Here is a 20,413-nt window from a genome sequence, read left to right as displayed (position 1 = left end):
CTCACTCACTCACACACACACAGATACACATCACTTTTCAAACCTCTCTTCAGTGGGAATCAGAGCCTTTCAGGAATGTAAGGGACCTGCATTTTGGCTTCTAGTGCAAACTCTAACCTTTTAAATCAGTAACAGTAAGGAACAGATGGGGCTGCTGAGAGACATCCAGAGTCCCAACTGTGTAGGGCTTATCTTCTAGCAGCTGTGTACCCAGGACAAACCATATGATGCATTTATGTAAGCTGTTCTGTCCACCTGGACACCTTCTCATCTCTCATTCCTTCTACCTGTTGAAATCCTACCTCCCGGTTTAGCCCGAATGCACACTCTCCATTGAAATCTTCCTAAATTGCCTGGAGCTCTCCTGTGCTGTCTTATGGCACATTATTGTGATCTCCGCTGTGTCCCTTATTATAAGACTCCTGCGACAGCACAATTACTGGGTGTACACTTTTCTGTTATCTAGATTGTTAGCTCCTCATTGGATAAAGACGCAAGGAGTACTGATTATGTGTCAAGCATTGTGCTAGGAACGGGAAATAAGTAAATTGAGCTCACCATCATATATGGAGACTGGCATGTAAATAGAAAACTCACTGTGATGTATGTTGCATAGAGAAAGGAGGTATCAAGTGCTTTAATATTTTCTTGTGAGTGCCTCCATGTAGCTTTTTGCATACTTGCCTTTTGAAGTTGGAGCGTGGCCTATCAGTTTTTTACTTCCACACCTAACAGAATGCCTGATGCCCAACAGGTTCTCTGCATGTGTATATTGAATAAATCATTTACCATCTAGTTAGCAAAAAGGATGTGTGCCCAATTAACCGCATTATAACCCTGGGTCTGGCTTGAGTGCGCTAATGGAAGAAGCTATGGAAGGCTAAAGAGAGCACCTGTCACATAACCCATCCGGTAAATGCTAACTGAAAGAAGGGATTCTGTATAATGTGTATAAGGGAGTTTATTCCCTTCTCTCCTATAAAAACCTCCTTAAAAGCATTTCAGTTGCGAGGAGCTCCCCTAATGTAGAGACTAAATTGACAGGTAAGGAGTAATCCCAGTGAAGAAGAGTGCCGTGGCTGTTGCCTGTGTAAACACACAGGCGTGCTCCCAGTGGAGTCCAGTGAGCTGACACAGAATACAATGTGTCCCTGCTTTGTAACTGCAGCAGGGTCTCTGGCTGGGCTGTTAGGAAAGAACAGATGATACTGATGAGCCACAGATGACAGGGAACACCATCTTGTGGAAAGCACCATACCTGCCTGGTGACTGTTAAGAAGCACTGGGGCACTGCAGGTGCTCGGAACCTATGGTGGGGCTGCAGTCACAGGAGACGAGACTCACTCCTTTGACACAATGACCAGGAGCTCGTTTCATTGTTGTTTTGGGGGGCAGGGGAAGGTTTAATGCGATTTTGGTTTTGGAACTGTGACTTTAACATGTGAAGAAGGAAACTATCCAGGTAGATGATCCTTATTTTGACTTGAGGTTTGCCTTTTGTGGTTAATACTGTAAACCTAACACCTCACATTTGTCAGTTGTTACTAGAAAAGATAGATTTGAAAAGAGTCATATATTGAAAGCAGTGAAATTTAGATAAGCACTATAAAGGAAAAATCTCCCTCCCTCTATCTCTCTCTGTCTCTCCCTCTCTCTCTCTCTCTTTCTTCTCACATTTCTTAGTTGTTACTAGTTCCATTCACTCATACGTATCCTCTCTTTGCATCCTCTTGGGGTGGGGGGTAAGCATTAGTTATCCCATCTATAGCTGAGTAAACTGAGGCCAATAGAAAAAAGTCATATGTGACCCCACTCTTCTGATGACAATGCACAGTCAGAACATGGCCAAGTCCATCGTGCATGCTCTCTCATTTATATTTCATGAGATAGTTATCCATGGAAGGTATTTTCTTTGAATGTTATCGGTTTAGTCTTTGGAGTTCATGTGTGTTATCTTTTATTTTCTTAAATATTGACTTCAACAATTATAGACAAGAGAACAGCCAAGCTAAATTTTTTGAGCCCCAGTTGTGAGTGGGTAAAAATATTAATACTTTTCCTCCTACCTTCTAAGTTCGTCTAGCTGGGCTAATCAATTTAACAGAGACAGATTCAGGAGAAAATAAAAAATCTAATACACGTGCATGGGGAATTCACATAAGCATGACAATTCCAAAGACAGTGAAGCAGCGTTGGGTATATAAGACATTTTTAGACAAAGGAGAAAGTCGGGGGATGGAACATTAGATTTCAGAAGTGGGAATGGGTGATTTACAGGTGGTTGAGGAAGAGCAGAACACACTTGACAAGCAAATTCTTGCTGGGCAACTCAGAAACAATGGGACATGAGTATCCAGCTAACAGGTTTGGAGTCTTCCTGACTAATACTAGGGTGAAGGTTCTTAAGGTGATTAAGCCAAGACTCCCTTTCTAAGGCAGGTTTTTCTATCTGAACCTCTTGGGCGGGAAAGCGGGAAGGGCCAAAGGTTCCTTCTGAGTCTTATTTCTTAATAAACAGCTTAAAATCAATATCCCAAAAAGTAGCTTCAGGGTGGGAAAATTTTGATTTCCTTCACAGTAAAAATGTAGCTTATCAGAATCCACTTCTAAATTCCCATCAGGACATTTCAAGGCTGGTCACGGTATTCTGACAAATATTGCTGGTCTAAAATTTGCCCAGTGCGGTGTTAAAGAGGCCTGTGTGCATCTAGGTATATTCTGTTAGCAGCAGAACCTGGAAAATTGCTTGCTTCTTGGAAATCAAAGTTTCCCATCAAAATCCATCTTTAGGAATCATCTAAATTTGGCAACTGTCTAAATTGTCTATTTCTGGTAGTTTAAACTAAGTTGTCTTTAATGAGTATCATTAGTTCATGTAGACATTTATTGGTCTCAGTATAAAACTTGGAGCATAGAAGAATGCATGCAGGTTTTCAGGGCACTGCTACATTAATTTAATCAATTTGGCAAGTCAGAGCTTTAGCTCTTTAAAATTAGAGGTGGCTACTCGGGATCATTTTAGATTAAATTATAAACAGAGTTAATGATGGCTTGCCAAGTACGGTGCTAAATGGGGATAGGCAAGACATAAATGACTTTACATAATTATACTTTTTTTCTAATTAGAAAAGTAATTCATACCTATTGTGTAAAATATAGGAAGTCAAAAATACTAAAACCAGAATTACCTAAAATCTCACATCTAGATACATTGACTATTAATGTTTTAATATTTTCTATTGTATAGACAAATTTTTTTTTTTACACTGTGAAATCCTAACATGTGAAAATGCATATTCATTTTGGGTAAAAAGGACCGGCATAAGCATTTCTCATGTCAGTCATAGAGATTTTTGTTATGCTGCTAGTCTTGAGCCACCCTCATACCTAGAAGTTGAAAATAGAGCCAGAAAACTAGAATATTCTCCTGTCTGTTTACTCTCATCTCCCCAATGTAGCATGAACAGGATTGAAAGCGGAAGGGGCAGGAGGAATCATTAGTTCTGCCTATGAGGGGGTAACAAGTGAGTTTTGCAAATATATTTCATAAATCTGAGTCATGCCATATTTATTTTTCTTCATTAGACTTCTGAGCTGCCAGCACTGTACTGAAGATTTGAAATGTATAAGGTTATTAAATTGAAAGCATGGGAGACAGGATGGAATTGAAGAGGAAATAGATATAAGACCAACAGAGGGAGGCATTAGGAAAGAGAAAACGGCACATTCAAAACCAGGTGGAGGATAAATAGGAGCTAGTGAAGAAAGCTCGGGAGGACAGGGTGACCAGCTACATCTGTCCTAAAATTGGGGGAGGAGGGTGTCAGGCCACGGTGCTCATTCTCTGTAGAAGTCCTCTTTTACTACACTCCTTGGATATGAATAGAAATATCTAGGAAATAATTAGCACATCACAGGAAGCCCCTTTTTCAGGTAATTCAGAACCAAGACTTAGGTGTGCCTAATAGTAACTTAAGTGAACCACACCCAAAGCCGGTGACTAGGGACAATATTGGGCTAGGTGTTAAATGTGCTAAATCATATTCACAGTGCCTATGGTAGCTGGGCATGGAGTTTACTGGTGGAGCTGGGATGTTAACCCAAGTGTGCCTATATCTAAGGCCCATGCTCTTGTAAACACTGGCAGACCTTGGCTCTAACGCTCCCCAATATGTTATACATAGGTGGCATATCCTTGCAAAATGCACACAGCTCCTAATTGGACTGTCAAATTTTCTAACAAAATCCTACTGAATTTACCTGTATTCTTTTATAGAGAAGTTGCATATGATTAATTGGTAAAGAAGAAAATACTAACATTTTGAAAGAAATCAGCAGAAATCGATTCAATTTGTCTTAGTTTAATAAAACCCTACTACCTACTATTTTTAAAGGATCAAAACACAACCAACCACAGTGGCAACCAAAAAGTCTTGAACCAGTTTTGGGAAGAATTTCCGTTGGGTTTCCTTTACAAGGAAAGTAAAGCCAGTCACTTAGGAGTACCAAGCATTGCCCTGAAATAGCTCTCGTGTTACTAACAGCCAGTGTACTTGCCTCTAACAGCATTTGAGAAGACAAATGTTCCCAGTGCTAGGCTGCAAATGGATTAAAGCAGTGTTGATCCTCATCTGTCAGAACAATTAACATGAGTAAAATACTTGCCCTACTTAAAGCAGATGGAGGGCGGGGAGGAGGGGAGGAAAGGAGGGTGCTCTGTGGTACTGTTCATAAGATTAATGTTGTTATATGAGCAGCAGAGAGCACTAGATTTATTTTCTGAACATTACATGGATTTACAGGGATGTCAGTTATTGCTGAAAGCACAGACTGTGTTCTAAAGGGTCTCTGTAGGGTACTGAATGCGGCACAGAAGCAGCATGGGGGTGGGAAATGTGCATGAGATATATAGCACCTTTAGCAGTAGAGTATGACTTGTTGACCATTTTCTTTTTAAGCTTTGCTGAACTCAAGGCTTAACAGTAATCTGGCTTCTTAGAGGATATATTAATATTGCAATTAAATTTTTTGATATAATAAAGGACATAGAAATGGGACTATACTGACTTGAGACCACAGCTCTGTATTTTCGGGAAGACTTTAGATCCCCTTTACCTCCCATAGAGCCGGATCCATGCTACTAGGGTAGGAGTAAAGAAAACAGAACGTTAATTAAGAATGAGATATCTAGGAGTATTTTATTATTTTTTGACAGTGGAAGTAGAATGGGAAAATTGTTGAGGTTAGCAGAGGGATGATAGAAGATGACAGTTGTGTGAGAAATAATATTTACATGAGTGCTGAATCAGATTTTAATTATAGGAAGCTTACTGAGGAAGGAATCAGGCTTTTGGCAGAAGTTTAGCTATCACTGCAAGGGCCAGAACTGGGGATGAGGAAGGAGTATTATTGAGTGACCGCTTATCATGGGCATAGTGGGTCAAGATTCTACTGTTCCTTCAGTTATGATCCCGAAAACATCCATAAATTTTCTGCTCTGGTAGCCACTTCTCCCTTGTTTGTTTTTCCTCTTCTTGCTTTCTAGTCCCCCAACTACTGGGAAAAAGTCAAAATCCTCTGCTGTCTGTTATGGCTTTCACGTTTAAGTCTGGCATCTAGCCACCTTACTGGAAAAGCTACTGTGCTCTTAGAGACATCAAGATGGTCCACTCACGTCTGTGAGGTCCTGTTTCTGAACAGGGACAGCTGCAGCGGGGAGGGGCGCGGAAGGGAGGGCAAGATGGTCCACTCACGTCTGTGAGGTCCTGTTTCAGGGACAGCTGCAGCGGGAAGGGGCGCGGAAGGGAGGACAGGGGAGGTGGAGTCTAACTTAATTGAGAACCGAGAGTAAATCTACAATTGCTTTTCTCGTGTCTTTCAGGAACATAGTCTGCTTGTACCTTGCTTGTCTAAATTCCTGTTAATCTTTATTTCAGCAGCATCTCTTCCCTTCTCAGTTCTTCTCCGTCACTGCTCACAGCTGCCTTTCTTGCTCATTCCTCTTCGTCTACCAGTCATGTGTTTTGATTTGCGAGCCCTTTTATTCCATAATTACACTAGCCACTGTTACGAATATTGCTCATGTGAACTGTTCCAAATGTGCATTCTTTTCAGGTTCTTTCAGGTAGTGAAATAATCCTCTAAAATGAGGAAAATATTAGCCTGTCCTAATTATTTAAATTAATTTTTTAAAACATTTTTATTAAAATATAGCTAACGTACGATATTGTATTAGTCACAAGTATACACTATAGTTATTCAACACTTATATACCTAAAGATAAGTCCAGCAACCATCTAACACCGTACAACACTATCACAATATTATTGACTATATTCCCTATGCTGTGCATTACATCCTTATGACTTATTTGTTTTATACCAGGATATTTGAACCTCTTATTTCCTTTCACCTTTCTTCCCACCTTTTTTGATTTTTCAATTACAGTTGACATTCAGCATTATTTTATATTAGTTTCAGGTGTACAGCATAATGGTTAGACAGTTACATAACTTATTAAATGATCCCCCTGACTAGTCTAGTACCCGCATGGCACTATACATAGTTATTACCGTATTATTGATTGTATTCCCTATGTTTTACTTTACATCCCCATGACTGTTTTGTAACTACCAATGTGTACTTCTTAATCCGTCATCTTTTTCACCCTGCCTCCCAACACCTCTCCTACCTGGCAACCATCAGTTTGTTCCCTGAATCTTTGAATCTGTTTCTGTCTTGTTTGTTTATTTTGTTCTTTATATTCCACATAAAAATGAGATCATATGATATTTCTCTTTCTCTCTCTGACTTATTTCACTTAGCATAATACCTTCTGGGTCCATCATGTTGTTGCAAATGGTGAGACTTGGCAGGGTGTGTACATACCACAACTTCTTTATCCAATCATCTATTGATGGGCACTTAGTGGTTTCCATCTCTTGGCTATTGTAAATAGCACTGCAGTGAACATAGGGGCACATATATCTTTTCATATTAATGTTTTGGTTTTCTTTAGATAAATACCTAGAAGTGGAATTGCTAGGTCATATGCTAGTTATGTTTTTAATTTTTTGAGGAATCTCCGTATTGTTTTCCGTAGTGGCTGCACCAATTTGCAATCCCACTGACAGTGCATGAGGGTTCCCTTTTCTCTACATCTTCACCAACACTTGTTTGTTGATTTAGTGATGATAGCCATTTTGACAGGGGTGAGGTGATATCTCATTGTGGTTTTAATTTGCATTTCTCTGATGATTAGTTAAGTTGTGTGAGTTCTTTATAAATTTTGGAAATTAACATCTTATCAGATATATCATTGGTGAATATCTTCTCTCATTCAGTAGGCTGTCTTTTTGTTTTGGTGATGGTTTCCTTTGCTGTGCAAAAACTTTTTAGTTTGATGTCTCTTTTGTTTCCCTTGACCAAGGTGATATATAAGAAAAAATATTACTAAGAGCAATGTCAGAGTGTTTACTGCTGTATTTTCTTTGAAGAGTTTTTTGGTTTCAGGTCTTACATTTAACTCTTTAATCCATTTTGAATTTATTTTTGTATATGGTGTAAGGTGGTCCAGTTTCAGTTTTTTGCATATATCTGTTCAGTTTTCTCAATATTTATCGAATAGACCATCTTTATCCCATTGTATATTCTTGCCTCCTTTGTTGTAAATTAAATGACAATACAGGCATGGGTTTTTTTCTGGGCTCTCTATTCTGTTCTGTTGATCTATGGGTCTGTTTTTATGCCAATGCCATGCAGTTTTGATTACTATAGCCTTGTAGTATAGTTTGTTATCAGGTATTGTGATACCTCCAATTTTGTTCTTTTTTTGCAAAATTGCTGTGGCTATTTTGGGTCTTTTGTGGATCCATATAAATTTTAGGATTATTTGTTAAAGTTCTGTGAAAAATTCCATTGGTATTTTGATAGGAATTTCATTGAATCTATATTTTGCTTTGGGTAGTATGGACATTGTAACAATGTTAATTCTTACTATCCATGAGCACGGTATATGCTTCCATTTATTTGTATCTTCTTCAGTTTCTTTCTTCATTGTCTTATAATTTTCTGAGTACAAGTCTTTTACTGATTAGGTTAAATTTATTCCTAGGTATTTTTGATGCAATTATGAATGTGATTGTTTTTTTAATTTCTCGTTGATCATTTGTTATTGGTATATAGAAGTACAAACAATTTTTTTAATATTAATTTTGTATCCTGCTACTTTACTGAATTCATTTATCCATTCTGACAGTTTTTTTGTGGAATCCTTAGGGTTCTCTCTATACAGCATCATGTATTCTGCAAATAATGACAGTTTTTCTTCTTCCTTTCCAATTTAGATGCCTTTTATTTTTTTCTTGTCTGATCGCTGTAGCTAGGACTTCCAATACTCTGTGGAATAAAAGTGGTGAAAGTGGACATTCTTGTCTTTTTCTTGATTATAAGGAAACGCTTTTGGCTTTTCCCTGTTGACTATGATGTTAGCTGTGGGTTTGTCATATATGTCCTTTATTTTGTTGAGGTTTGTTCCCTCACTTCCCACTTTGCTGAGAGTTTTTATCATAAATGGATGCTGGATTTTTTCAGCCACTTTTTCTGCATCTCTTGGTATGATCATATGATTTTTACCCTTCATTCTGTTTATGTGGTGTATCACATTAATTGATTTTTGGATATTGGACCAACCTTGCATCCCAGGAATAAATCCCGCTTGATCATGCTGTATGATATTTTTAATGAATTGCTGAATTGAGTTTGCTAGTATTTTGTTGAGGATTTTTGCATCTGTGTTCATCAAGGATATTGGCTCATAATTTTCTGTTTTTGTAATGCCTTTGTCTGGCTCTGGAATAGATAATAGTGGCCTCGTAAAATGAGCTTGGGAGCTTTCCCTTCTCTTGAGTTTTTTGGAATAGCTTGAGAAGGATAGGTGTTAATTCTTCTTTGACTCTTTGGTAAAATTCACCTATGAAGCCATCTGGTCCAGGACTTTTGTTTTGGGGAGTGTTTTGATTACTGGTTTAATTTTGTTAGTAGTAACTAGTCTGTTGAGATCTTCTGTTTCTTCTTGATTCAGTCTTAGAAGATCATATGTTTCTAGGAATTTATCCATTTCTTCCAGATTGTCAAATTTTTTGGCATGTAATTATTCATACTATTTTCTTATAATCCTTTGTATTTCTGTGGTGTCAGTCATCACTTCTCTTTCATTTCCGATTTTATTTATTTGGGTCCTTTACATTTTCTCGAACAGTCTGGTTAAAAGTTTATCAATTTTCTTTCTTTTTCTTTGTTGTTCTTTTTCTAGTTCCTTTGGTATAAGATTTGATTGTTTATTTAAGATTTTTCTTGTTTCTTGAGGAAGGTCTGTATTGCTATGAATTTCCCTCTTAGGACTACTTTCACTGTGTCCCATAGATTTTGGGGTCATTGTAGTTTCGTTTTCATTTGTCTCGAGATATCTTTTGATTTCCTCCTTGATCTCATTGTTAACCCATTCATTGTTTAGTAGCATGTTATTTAGTCTCTATATGTTGATGTGTTTTTCTGTTTTTCACTTGTAAATGATTTCTAGCTTCATTTGGTTGGAGAAGATGCTTGGTATGATTTCAGTCTTCTTAAATTTATTAAGACTTGTTTTGTGGCCTAACATGGGGTCTATCTTGGAAAATGTTCCATGTACACTTGGAAAGTATGTATATTCTGCTGCTTTGGGGTGAAATGCTCTAAATATCAATCAAATCCATCTGGTCTTTTGTGTTACTTAAGGCCACTGTTTCCTTGTTGATTTTCTGTCTTGAAGATTTATCCCTTGATGTCAATGGGATGTTAAATTTCTCTACTATGACTATATTGCTGTAAATCTCTTCCTTTATATTGGTTAATATTTTCTTTATGTATTTAAGTGTTCCTATGTTGGGTGCATAAATGTCAAACAAGGGTTATATTCTCTTCTTAGGTTGATCCCTTTATCATTATGTAATGTCCCTCTTTGTCTTTTATTATAGCTTTTGTTTTAAGTCTATTTTGTCTAAATGTTGCTACCCCAGCTTTTTATTTTCTTGTTTCCATTTGCATAAAATATCTTTTTCCATCCCTTTACTTTCAGTCTGTGTGTGTCTTTCAATCTGGAGTAGGTCTCTTGTAGAGAGTATATGTATGGGTCTTGTTTTCTTATCCACCCTATGTCTTTTGACTGGAGTACTTAATCCATTTACATTTAAAGTGATTATTGATAGGCACAGAGTTATTGCCATTTTATTCATATTTATGTTCCTTTTTTGTTGTTGTTGTTGTTGTTTCCTTTTCTTTTTAAAGAAGTCTCTTTAACATTTCTTGTAATACTAGTGTGATGGCGAAAACTCATTTAGCTTTTTTTTGTCTGAGAAGCTCTTTATATCTCTTTCAATTTTTCATGATAGGCTTGATAGGTAGAATATTCTTGGTTGTAGTTCCTTGCTTTTCATCGTTTTGACTATTTTCTGCCAATCCCTTCTGGTTTGCAAAGTTTCTGTTGAGAAATCAGCTGACTGTCTTATGGGGACTCGCTTTTAGGTAACTAACTGCCTTTCTCTTGCTGCTTTTAAGAGTGTCTTTTTATCTTTAACCTTTGGCATTTTAATGATGATGTGTCATGGTGTGGGCCTCTTTGGGTTCATCTTGTTTGGAACTCTCTGCGCTTCTTGGGCTTGTATGTCTGTTTCCTTTGCCAGGTTAGGAAAGTTTGCAGTCATTATTTCTTTAAATAGGTTCTCAATTCTCTGTTTTCTATATTCTTCTGGTACCCCTATGATGCAAATGTCGATATGCTTGATGTTGTCCCAGAGGTCCCTTAAGCTATCTCATTTTTTAAAAAAATTTTTTTTTTTTTTTTTTTTGCAGCTCTGATTGGATGTTTTCTGCTACTTTGTCTTCTAAATTGCTGATTCAGTCCTCTGTTTCATTTAATCTACTATTGATTCCTTCTAATGTATTCTTCATTTCAGTTATTATATTCTTCATTTTTGACTTGTTCTTTTTTATGTTCTCTATGTTTGTTTGTTTGTTTAATGCTTGTTATCTCTTTGTTGAAGTTCTCACTAAGTTCCTTCAGCATCCTTATAACCAGTGTTTTGAACTCTATATCTGGTAGGTTGCTTGCCTCCATTTCATTTAGTCCTTTCTCTAGAGTTTTGTCTTGTTCTTTGATTTGGGAAATATTTATTTCCTTATTTGGCTGCCTTTCTGTGTCCATTTCTGTGTATTAGGTAGATCTTCTATGTCTCCCAGTCTTAGCCAAGTAACCTTATGTAGCTGGTCTCCTGTGTGGCCCAGTCTCCCCAATCACCTGTGCTGGGTGCTCCAGGAGTGTTCTTTGTGTGGGTTGTACATACCCTCCTGTTATATTCGAACCTTGATTACTGTTGGCATGCCAGTGGGATTGACTCTGAGGCTTACTGACTGTAAAGATTAGCCACGGCCACATTATATGAGCTATTATCTGGGCGATGATCCCACGAAGCGCGATTCACCCCAGTGGGCTCTGGTGCCTGCTGAGATCACTTTTTGTGTGTGCCACTACTTGTGGTGCTAATCGGATTGTATTATGTTATGGATTGAAGCTGGCCACCAGGTGTGCTGGTTCTGGGGCCTCTTGGAAGGGGCTCCTGTGCAGGCCAAGTTCAGCCACCACCTGTGACTGGTCTAGGGCTATCTGGTAAGAGCTACAAAGTGATCCACAGTTGACTGCTGCCTGTGCTTGACCTGGAGTTGTGGGGGAAAGGCCACAATGCAAATCAAGGCCAGTCATCACCAGTACCAGGCTTGGGGCAGCTCAAAAGAAGACTCATAGAACCCCCTAGGCCTGCCACTGACTGCCAGCTGTCCATAAGTCTCAGCTATTGAAGGAACTTAAGGTGTTATTGGTGGTATGGGAGTTGGGTGGGGAGGGGTCTCAGGGAGTCACCAGTGTGGGACAAGTGGTTTTCAACAGGTTAATGCAGATTCAGATTTGGTGCCAGTGCTGAGCATGGGGCCGCTCTGCAAAAGTCTCAGAGCCCACTGAGGCCAGCCACCACCTGCCTAGGCTGGCAAACCCCCGAAAGTTGTCCAAGAAAAACTGCAGTTCAGACCAACAGTGGCTTACTGCCAGCCATGAAAAGGCCTCTAGTGGTGGGCAAGTTGGGTTGGGTGGAGTCCCAGGGAGTCACTAGGGCGGAGAAGCAGAGCTTACCAGGCCAATGAAAATTCATATTTAGCTGTGCTGGGGGAGGGCTCAACACAAGAAAGATGACATCTATCTGCTGGCTACCTAGAAGAAAGGTTCAACACAGAGACAAAGGCAGCTTTCCCTCCAGCCCTTACCCTGAAGCCACACAACTCAGTCTCTGCCTATATGTCTCTGGCACCTCCCTAGCCACTGTCCACCCAGGGAGGGTGCCTGGGAATGACAGAGTCTGTGCATGGGCCTTTTAAGAGGACACCTGGATTTCTAGACACCTTCCATCTTACCCCAATACATGGAATCCTGGCTGATTTTCATAGGCAGATGTTGTGGGTGCTGCTCTTCCTGACAGTGATGCTTCAAGCTAGGGAGCCTGGTATAGGGCTGAGGATCCTTGCTGTTCAGAGTGGACCTCTGCAGCCAACATATCCCTCTCGATTCTCAACCGCCACATGTCTCCAACCCCTCTTACCAGTCTCGAAGGGGCTTTTTCTTTATATCTTTAGTTATAATACTTCTGTTCATCTAGTCTTTGGATGATTCTCCAAGTCGTTTATTCTATATTTTAGTTGCAATTTTAATGTGGTCATCGGAGGAAGCAAGCACAGCATCCACCAACTCCACTATCTTTACCAGAACTCACTAAAAATTAATTTTATATATTTGTTTTATGTATCTGTTACAGCATTTTTGAATTAGTAAAGATTAGAAAATACCTAAATATGATTAAAATTATGTGTTTACTTGATGGCATTTACTCAGTCATTAAAATTACGAGTCATTAAAATTATGAAGGTTGTGTAGCCACTTGGGAAAACTTAAACAGAATAACACTGATTTAGCAATATATGTATGTTCTGATTATAGCTATTCAAAAGAAAACAAAAATATATGGATAAAAAATGAAAAAGACCATGGAGAAATTTAAAACTATTACAATCGTGGAGTTTTTTTGATGTGATTTCTTGATATAAAGTGGTTTTAGGTAAAATATACTTAATGTTGACATTGTCTTCATAAACAGACTTATATAATTGATTTTAATGACTTTGTTTTTAGATTATGTGGCAGAGAGTCATTGCATGACTCTCTAGCTCTAGGTTTTCCATCCTGTGCATCTCAGAGGTTCTTTGTTTCCTGACCACTGCTGAAAGTCCACATTGTGTAACTGCAAATCACATGATGACCTTCAACTCCTGACTTAAGTTTTCCATAGTTCCCATTGCCCCATACAGAGGAATTGATCAATGTTAATCTTTAACATATGTGTATTCAATATTTACATTGCAGCAGACACAGTGCTAGTTGTTGTAAACCAGCCAGACACAACCCCACTCCTCAAGGAATTCACAAACTTAGTAGAGGACACCCAAGAAACAGAGCCATGTGTAGTGTGCTAGATGCTGTGATAGGAATGAAAAAGGGCACATGGGATTGGTGTCCACCAGGATTCACAGTCTTTCTAGAGGTCATCTGAGTGAGATGTGGAGTTCAGTGGTATGGGGAAAGGAAAAGAATCATGATTTATCTGGAGAACTGCAATTGGTTTAGTATAGCCAGAGACTATAACTTTGGGTGAGATGGGGGTGGTTCTTAGGCCACATTAAGAAATTTGGACTCTACCTAAAGGTAGAGTCTATTCGATGGCTATTAAAGGGTTGTTTAGTTTTAGTTACCTTTTTGCAATAGAAGAGATATACTCAGAGCTGCACTTTAGGGTGTTGGCTCTAACTTTGGAGAATAGTTTGGAGAGAAGGCAAGGGGCAGGAAAACCAGTTAAAACACTTTTTCCATAATCCAGTGGTGAGCAGTGGTGCCCTGAGCTAGTTTCCAGAAAGATTGATGAGGTAAGATCAACAGAAGTTAATAATGAGTAGAATGAGGAGTCAGGAAGAAGAATTCAAAAAGGATTCCTGAGTCTCTGTCTAAGGCAAAGGGGCATGTGGAACCTGGCTCTTGGCACTTACTTATTTGGTTTAAGCAGGCAACAGAGCAACATGGTGGATGTGCAGGGTAGTTTGGCTGGCAAGGGAAGAAGGCAGGTTGAGTTTAAAGTATGTTGAGTTTGTCCCTCTAGGTTCAGAGGTCTGGTAGACAGCTGAATGTATAGGTCTTGAGCACAAGGAAGCTGTCACTTATGGCTGTTGGATCTGAGATCTATGGGAGGCAGTTGCTAGAGCTTCAGTAGTAAATGTGTTTACACTAAGAATTCTGCTGGCAACAGTAGTCTTTGGAATTCTAAGTGAGAGCAGCACAACTGCAAAAAGTTACTTTTCAAATTAGAGAGTTTACTAGCTAGCTGTCGCACTCAGGGCACGTGTCATTTCTGTTCTTCAGCTGCTGGTACTGAACTGTTAATACAATACTTAGGAACCTAGCCTGATCCCAGCCGTATAAGTTTATTGTTGTAACTCCCATTCTTCTTATATGGTGTTTTAATATACACAAAAATGGAATTTAGGAACAATTTCTTAGGGAGAAATCCAAAAGCAAAGCCACTTATCCATTATAACAGACACTTGGCTATCTCTTGAATTTTCTGATGGATACTTGAACTTGACTTATTTCATAGCAAAAACAATTCCTTAAAAATCAGCACAGGATGTGTCTATAGGACTTGAGAGAAAGTGCATTGTTCCTGCTAGTTGAGAGTAGAGGGTGTAGGGATGGGGGAAGGAAAAAAGGGAGCATATAAGGCAGTGGTTTTCAATCTTTTTAAAATCTATCTTCATGGTGATCACAAAACACTAAATTTGTTTCTGGACTTATTTATGGGTCATGAGCCACAGGTCGAAAACATCTGTGAACAGTATTGTAAGGATGGTTGACTGGGGACCATTTTATCTCTTCCTTAGAGTTGACTATAATTTTTAATATATTAGAAGGAATATCATGTAGATTAGTCTTTAATTTATCTCCTGATGTGCTCCACAGAAAATTTGCAATCTCATACAAATCTCAAACAGCTTCCTAAATATTTTTCTGAACAAGTCGAACAAAGCTTTAAAAATTCAAATAAATTATGACAGCTGTAGCATCATCTACTTATCTGTCACTGCTTCCCCTCCAGTTCAAGTGGCTCATCGAACACTAACTACAGTAATCTGATTTGCATTTTCCCTGTCAAATGTGCCACTCTGTGAATAGCTAAATTAACTTAGTCTTCCTGGAATATGCCCAAATGTTGAGAATCATTTAGGACCTTTTCAAAACCATTTGGTCTATTAGCTCTGTCTTGAGATAAGCAGAATAAATAAGTCCCTGAAATCAAAGGAAAACTAATTGTAGTACCTCTTTCCAGCTTTGAATCATCAAAGCTTGACTGTCTCAAGTATGTTCTAATGGGGCTCATTATTTTGTTTGTTCTACATCTGATAATTCTGAGATAATTTTACATTTGCATTGTTAATATTCATTTTTCAAAATTTGTTGACATGTCTGTTTATTTTCCAGAATAATAATTTATTAGCCTTTCCTTTAAAGCACGAAAGTTCTGCTTGCCCATTGTAACAAGTTAAATGACATAGAAGTGTACCATAAAAAAGCTAAATCAGTCTCTTCCCCCATCCCATATATTTCTGACTCCCTCTTTAACTCATGTTAAAACTTGGTGTTTATTGTTCAACATCTATCTATGCTCATATAAAATATACAAATATTTATATGGTAAACATTTTTATAAAAATAGTTCAGATTAGATACATCCTAATCTTAACTCTTTTTCTGAATTTAACACTATATCATGATTTTCTTGCTAACATCTCCAATAGATCTCATTCTTTTTCATAGCTGCAAAATGTAGATATGCCATAATTTATTCATTTACTCCCCAGTATATAGGCATTTATGCATTTCAGTTGTTTAGTTTTTGTCATTGTTATAGTGCTACAATAGACATCTTTCTAGTAAATCGTTAGATCCGCAGAGGTGCTCCCTAGGTGTCATGAATAGTGCATGCGATCCTTGTCAGTAGTCTGGGCACGATTCACCTTTATTCCTTCCAGGTTTTACCACTAGGTTGATTTTTATTAGCTGAGTCACTTCGGCAAAGCCTTGGGAAGAAGACTGGTCAGGAACAATGGTTGAGGCCATCTTTTTGACTCAAGGTGCTTTTTTCCCTACCCACCCCTGTCCTGGACGCTTGCTCTTTACATGTCTTAAATCTCTTAGCATTGGGTCTAGGACTTTTTTTAAGTAGTTTGATGACCTCTCTACTCCTCCATGGCAATGACATAAAAAGGACCTCACTCTAGTAAAGTTTCTGTAGTTCTCAAGCATGAATTCCTAATCTGTTGATTTTAGTTCATTTTAATCTACCCCGGTATTACCTTCCACTTTCTCTTGCCCTTTGTGTCTCTATTGCAGTAATTAAGGAAGGTTTCCATCTTTCGAGTTGGTCATGTCATTAATCAGAGGTGGTCACAATGGCCTATAAGTCCCCTGTACACCTATGCTCAGTTTACACCAAGAGTCACGATGCTGCGTTAGCTATTTTGGGTTAGAGATATTAAGTTAGATATTTAAGATAAATGTCCTATGTCACTTTGATTTCATTTATTACTTGTTCTTGCACTATACTAGCTGTTAAGAATCTAATAATCTGGGGAGCAAACAGACATGGTATTTGTCATTAAGATATTTGAGTCTAGGTTAAGGAGAGCCGTTACAAAGAAAATTACAATTGATAAATGGAATGTCCACGTTATTACATGGGATTCAGTCTTATACATGACTACACTGACTGAGTAGAGAGTAGAAGTTTAACGTTGTCCTAATCCAAAACTCTGAGAGTTTTTAAAATCTTTAAAATTCTATATTTATCTGAAAGAATGGGAGATTTTACACTAATACAACATTAATCATAATACTACAATTTAAAGTAATATGAAAAGGAAGTTAGCTAGATGCTAATGGCTACATATAAGAACAGTAGAAAGGGTTTAATTATTCAGAAGAAACAGGACAAATACTAAATAAAAATAGCAAAGTTAGATTTATAATTAATGTATACAGTGAAATTCCAGATGGATTAAAGAATTTTAAAATGACTACATTTTTAAAAATCACAATGAAGGAAATATAGGTAACTATCTGGTCTGAGTCAAGAAGGACTTTTAAACAAAAAGCAGAAGGAAAAATCTGCTTTTATGGAGACAACATAAAAATATAAAACGTAGATGTCAAGAAATGCTATATAAATTAAAAGGTGAACAGCTAACTGGGAAAGAATATTTGCAAAACATATGGGAAAGGTTAATGTCTATAATACACATCAAACACTAAGAAGTCAACGTTCTGTCAAAATGGGCAAAGAACATGAACAGGTGCTTTACAAATAAAGTCACGTCCAATAGATTTATGAAAAAATTTTACTTTAAATAATGAAGAAAATGAAGATTAAAAGTCATCTTGTAACCATATGGGTGAAAAGTTATTTAAATGATATATCTGGAGTTGTTGGGAGTAATGCAAAACAGACATGGCTGACGGAAGTAGAGGCTACCAAAGCTTACGTGAGAGAGGCAATCTCATACTCAGAAGCTTTGGCCAGATAGTTCCATTTCCAGGAATTTGTCCTAATGTTCTTCACTGCAGCATTACATAACAAAGAAAATTGGTTGCCCATCCAGTAATTTGTTGTTGGTTAAATTATGGTACATCCAGCACATAGGTAATCACATTAAGATGGGCAAATGGTGATAGGTAAGATCTTTCTTGTGGCCTGGGTTTTGTCAGTATTTTGAAGGTTTGGGGAAAGAGCAAAATCTTATATTTGCCACCCTGCCCCTTTTTACTCAAACAAGGTTACTTATAAGGGGAAGAGATGTACACAGAAAGCAAAAATTTCTCAATGATAAAGCTGTAGGATGTAGCTTACCACATATAGTATGAAAGAAAAATGAAGCATATTCTGTATCTAAATGAATTGTTGCAGAAATTAAATAGTGTAATAATCTCCAAGACCTTATTAAGCTGTGAAATAACTTTCAAGAGATGATTTTTGATGCCTGAGATGTTTACTTGTGTTGTTTTGTGATCACATGGACAGAAACTGTGCCCTTTAGCTCTGGAGCCTGTCCCCTTTTTAAGTGGAACTTGGTCATCAGTATTAAGTCAGGTACTTGGATTGTTTGACCCGAATTGTGTTTATTTGGTATGAACCATCCACTGGTATATGTGTCTGTTGTTTTCTACTTTTTAAATAACATGTCCGATGTGCTTTCAATACAGAATCCTTTCCTATCATTATTATTTTCTTTCCCAAAGCTCCCACAGTGCCTGAAGGCAGTCAACCAGTATTTAGGTAGCTTTCCATTTTACTTTTTTGAAATCAAAAAGTTTAACTGATATTAGATTAATCATGGGTGAAGGGAAGGGAGAGCCTTCCTTAGGTCAGGCTTCCTGAGACTGTCAATTACTAACGAGTTCCAGGACTTCCTGGTGTGACAAGCAGATATCGCCAAAGCTCTCTGAGCCTTGAAACCTCATAATTTCAGGAGAATTTCTTTGCCAAAGCTGCTGCTTTTCTTCGAGGCTGCCCAGTAACCACTGTGAAATGACATGGGACACAGAGCCACCAATTACTTTTTCTGTGTTAAGGGGGTTTCCACCTTTTGCTTGTCTGTACATTTTTGCCTTTGTCAGCTAATTGCCAGACTGACTGAAGCTTAGTATGTCTAGGGACAGAAATGCAGGCTAATTGCTACTGGAGTGATGAAACAGCTCTATTTTCTGTGCTTCCTCCTTTCGTCTTTAGAGTCAAAAAGAGTCTCGCTGTCTGGTGGGAAGTTATCTTGTACCATGCTGTGGTTATGCTGTGCAGAACCCGTCTCAAAAACTTCCTTGCGGACGTATGCAGTTGCGATGAGATGTTTTGTACAAAAGACTCATCAGAGTGAGCTTCCAGGAACTCACTTTCTGTGATTCAATGAGGTCATGGCCAAACACTCCTGAGAAACAGAAATGGTTCACAAGAGCACCCAGCATATTTGAGGCCAAAGCTTTAGCGACACTCATACCCAGCACTTCAGGGAAGTCTCAGCTCAAGATGCAGAAATTCTGTTATTGGAAGCCAAACACCCATCCTTTACTTTAGGAGACTCCAATTAGCATAACGACAATGAGATTGATGTGGGTCTTGACCCTCAAATTTCAAGTCTTGTCCTTAAAGATCAATGCTCCTCAAGGTTCTTTTGTGGGAGCAGAACACGTCAGAGGTGCTTGCTCATGCTGCAACTGCTGACCCCATTAGCAAAGAGGATACAGTTCTTAACATGACTTATTGTCAAATTTTATAAACAGGGAAACATGATAAAGTATGTTAGAGATGAATTTTAAGGGCCCAAGTAAGAGAAGTTACAAGTCTGTTAATACCACCTTGAACTTTATCATATATTAAAATAACATTTTTATAGTGCTTATAACATACCACACTTACATAAACATTTCCTAAGTATCCCTGGGAAGTAGGTAAGGTAGATGTTAGCTTCCACAGAACAGATAAGGAAACAGGAGTGAGAGTAGACAGAGGTTAGGCCCTGAGATACTTTAATTACAGGCACACAAAAAAAGCAGCCAAGCTTCCCACCATGTGTGTGGTTGGGGTTATCAGAAATTTTCAGAAATGTAGCTTCCTGACTGAGAGGTGGCAAAATTGCCCAGTTCTGTGAGAGAAGGATGTTTCTGCCATGGAATAGGCATAAAGTTTACTGAAGAAAAGGAGAAAAAAAAAACGAAATAATGAAATTAGGTACATCCTATGTCTCTATTTGTCCTTGTTTAAATTAAAAGAAGTATTTGCCGGAAAGAAAGAAAGAAAAATTTAGATACATTAATTATTTCCGTGACGACCAGACCTGCTAATGATCTTGTCTTTTCAAAAAACAAACAACAAAAACTGAAAATCCATTTGTGGATCTTATTTAAAATCCTAAGAATTTTACTTTGGAGTTGAGATACATGGGGTAAATTTAATTCTACCATAGCTGCTATAGCTGAGATATAATGTACTTGCCATCCCCAGAAGAAAGTACTTTATTTAACCAAAGTGAAGTTGGGCAATGCAAAAATGCTGGAGCAGAATTAAAACGTATCATTTATGCCGGTCTCCCCAGCAGTGCACTTTTCTGAATTGCCTCTTGCCTGGATGGCTACTGTTAAAGAAATGAGGCTTTCTGTTTTCTAGACAGCTTTCTTTGTTCCCTA

General features: G+C 38.1%; 1 protein-coding gene across 1 annotated transcript in view; it reads left to right on the top strand.

The window, feature by feature from the left end:
• Positions 1-20,413, top strand: part of MCC (mutated in colorectal cancers) — a 379,504-nt gene that overhangs the window by 237,706 nt on the left and 121,385 nt on the right. The gene's annotated exons all lie outside the window — the stretch shown is intronic.

The sequence above is a fragment of the Pteropus alecto genome, unplaced genomic scaffold, assembly GCF_000325575.1.
Source record: "Pteropus alecto unplaced genomic scaffold, ASM32557v1 scaffold20, whole genome shotgun sequence".
NCBI classification, from domain to species: domain Eukaryota; kingdom Metazoa; phylum Chordata; class Mammalia; order Chiroptera; family Pteropodidae; genus Pteropus; species Pteropus alecto.
Note: the sequence above shows the minus strand (reverse complement) of the source record. Positions and strands in the feature narration are given on the sequence as shown.